We start from the raw sequence: 3,520 nt of genomic DNA, 5'->3' as shown, positions 1-3,520 counted from the left end.
TTCTCACGAAGACGTCGCTTTCACTCCCCACTTAAAAGGGAAACAGTCAAGTATAGACCTAATATTTATGAAATGACATGTTGTGTGAAAAGTAAATCAAATACAACATTAATTTACAAGGAAAAATTGAAAGAAATCAAAAGAATTGTAATTAAATAAATTGAATTCTTAATTTCAACTTTAAACAATATAAAATCGATTTAGGGCTTGACCAGCTTATTCCCCAGCGGAGTCGCCAATCTGTCGTAACCGATTTTCACCCGGCTCGTTTCTTAGCGAAAGCGTGAATAAATGGTTTTAATGAAATGTTTATGAGTCATCATTGGCCTGTTGGATTAGGTAGGTTGAATACCTAAAAATCACATTTTAAAGAGTTTTTAAAAAGACATCATTTAAAAGATAAATCAGTCTACATATAACCAACAATTCATTCTTTTTATAAAAAGGATTCGGGGTCGATTAGAAGTGGAGAATGATTAGCAACCCCACAACGCCCAAAATTGGTACCCGTCGATTATAAATTGTCTCTATTAATGGAAATCTTAAGAATTTGAATATAAATTTAATTTATGATCCTATTATTTTAGATTCAATCGCATATTCTAAGAAAAAATATAAAATATTCCAATTTCCAATTGAAGAGAACTAATCCCTAAATTATTTGGGACATTTTCTCTTTTCACTGAAATAATAAGAATGTGATAATTCTTCCCAAGAAATTATATTAAAATAACTTGATATAACCAAAAGTAAAGTAAGTATATTTTTTTAGGTTTTTATAAGCATGGTATTTATTTATTTTAAAATATTAGAATAACATCTAATTACTTTAATACAATCCTTTCTTTAATATTAAAATAATAATATTATTATTTAATCAATTATGCTTATGAGTTCATAAATATATGACTAAAATGAAATGAATAAAAAAATAAGTACAATAGTTAAAAGACTAAAATTAAAGTATTAAGAAAAGTAAGCAAAATAGAAAATTAAAGTAATGAAATTAAATAAATAAAAGTAAATCACATAAATTAAAATATAAAGTAAAGAACTAAAATAAAAGATATCAGAATATAACCCAAATAAATAGTTTGAGGATTAGAATATTAAAATGACTAATATAATAAAGTAATATAGATCAAAATAAAAATAAAAATATAACAACAAATTTCGAAATAATAAAAAAATGAGAAATCAGGGACATGACTGTGATTTTCCCAAACAATTAAAATGAAACAAAATAACAAACCCCTTTTTTTCATCTCTCTCAACTGTCTCCATCCTCTCTACACCCAACGTGCGCCCGAGAGCTTCAAAGTTCCTCACCACACCGCTGGCCACGACGCCGTTCATGGCAAAGATGGTCGAATAGGCATTAAACTGAGACAAAACAACCCCTAAGAGGCTTTCTTCCTCCACTCTCTTTTGCTCGACCGAGAGCTCCTCACAAATCAAGGACCCAACGCGGCTCGAGATTCTGACGAGGAGCTCGAGGAAGGTAAACTCACTCCTCTCTCCCTATATTTCTACTCTGGAAAAACAAGAAAATAAAGAAGAAAACGGGTATTGAAAAAAATGAACCTTTGGAAATGTTCTTGTTTTTGCTGTTGTATTTTCGAATAATGGGGAAAAGTTACAATTTTTTCTTGAAAGAACCTCCACCGGGATCCTCTTACAATCTTTCTTTGGGGTTTTTATAACCCAAATGTTACAAGATTTTTCCAATGTAAAATATCCTTTTTGATTTGTTGATGAAGACTGGGACGTAGAGCAGGGGAGACCGTGGGAGCTACCGGCAACGTAGAAGCTGTTGAAACAGGATGGACAGTTGGTGAGGTGCTGGAAGCTATTGAAATGCTGCTGTGTGGAGCTGCCGATGTGGAGGAACAACTGGTATTCCTCTGGATGCTGCTAGAATCGTCGGGTGGAGTTGCAATGTGGAGGGCAGCTGTGCCGGGCTTGCTGTGTAGAGGTAAAAATGGTGATTATAGGTTCATTTCACCTTATTCTTAGGCACGAGAAGCTCTCATTATTTCTTTTTAGGTATAGATGAGTCATCACGATGATATCTCACATTGAAAGATTGATTGTTTGAATGAATAACATCATCGTATTCTTTAAAAAAAATAGTTAACACCATTAATGTAATGAGGCTTGGCGATAGATTTTGTCTCACCAAAAATATTGAAAGTTAATGTAGAGGCCATAAATGAATTTAAAGATGAATGAACTTGTTGCAAAGATCTGAATTGAAACATACAATACATCATGTACGATCAAACTTCAGAGGTCGTTTGAACACCTTGGATCATTTTTTATAATCTCAAGTAACGAGTTTTAGTTGTTTTATTTAAATTTTAAATAATATGAAAAAATACAATCCTAACAAAATAATTATTCTTAATAAATAAAGTTGTTTTGATACGTTTTTAATTAAGTTAGTGTCGAGTCGAGTTGTGATACCAACTCAGTTAGAGATATAGTAAATAGTATAAATATACAGACAAACACATGCGACTAATTGAAATAATTGTAATATGATAAGCTAAAACATAAAGAGTGTTTTAAAGAAAAGTTCGGACCAACATTTGACTTAAAATGTATCTACTAACATTTAATTTTGATAAACTAATTTATGTATTATTTTAATAAAAATATTACGATGTATATTGTATAAATTAACTGATGACATTACAAAAAAAAATAATTAAATTATATCAAACTAAAGTGCAAGAATAAATCTCAAAGTTCAACCTAATAAATATAAAAATGCCATAGTTTAACATTTCCCCTAAAACAATGATTTTCGAATAATTGTAGTCGAGCTAAGTTTCTATAGGATAATAGCAGTATTGAATTTTGGAACTGGAAAATATTATTAACAAAATTTTTTTAAAATATTGATTTAAGTGGAAAATAGGAAAATTTATTGATTAGTGAAGATAGTTTTTAGTTTCTTACTCTAAATTAAACATTTTTTTTATAATTACTTAGAGTCAGGATTGCAAAATCAAGTCATTGATATTTGCTGGTAAAACTCCTCAACTGCGCCGCAAAATTCATGTTGTGCGAACTTGTGCTACATTATGAAAAACTTTCTATTTGAAACATCATAACCAAGTCGTTGTAGTATAGTGGTGAGTATTCCCGCCTGTCACGCGGGTGACCCGGGTTCGATCCCCGGCAACGGCGTTTTATCATTTTCCCCCTTTTTTGTGGTGTTGGGCATGGGAGTTGTTTAGCAGGGCTTGGTATTAACACTTGTTCTGGTATAGGGATAAGCTGACTCTTTCATAACCATCAATGTCCCCATTTAAGATAAGAGAGTATTTTTAATATTATTATATTCTCAACTGCTTCACAAACTATTTGTAGTAACTTACAACCATCACCATTTTCTTAATTTACAAGGAAAGTACTATCTTTAGTCCTACAATATGTATGAATGAAAATTACAGTGACTGGTTTTCTTATAGGAAAGAGGAGAAACAGATGCCAAAGCCAAATGATACTTGCC

General features: G+C 31.1%; 1 non-coding gene across 1 annotated transcript; it reads left to right on the top strand.

Annotated features, from left to right (window-relative positions):
* Positions 1-3,123: 3,123 nt before the first annotated feature.
* TRNAD-GUC lies at positions 3,124-3,195 on the top strand. The gene has a single exon. It is a non-coding gene; the product is annotated as a tRNA-Asp (tRNA).
* The last annotated feature ends 325 nt before the right edge of the window (positions 3,196-3,520 follow it).

Source organism: Hibiscus syriacus, unplaced genomic scaffold (assembly GCF_006381635.1).
Source record: "Hibiscus syriacus cultivar Baekdansim isolate YM2019G1 unplaced genomic scaffold, ASM638163v2 tig00110450_pilon, whole genome shotgun sequence".
NCBI lineage: Eukaryota > Viridiplantae > Streptophyta > Magnoliopsida > Malvales > Malvaceae > Hibiscus > Hibiscus syriacus.
The sequence above is the reverse complement of the archived record's forward strand: the minus strand, read 5'-3'. Positions and strand labels throughout refer to the sequence as shown.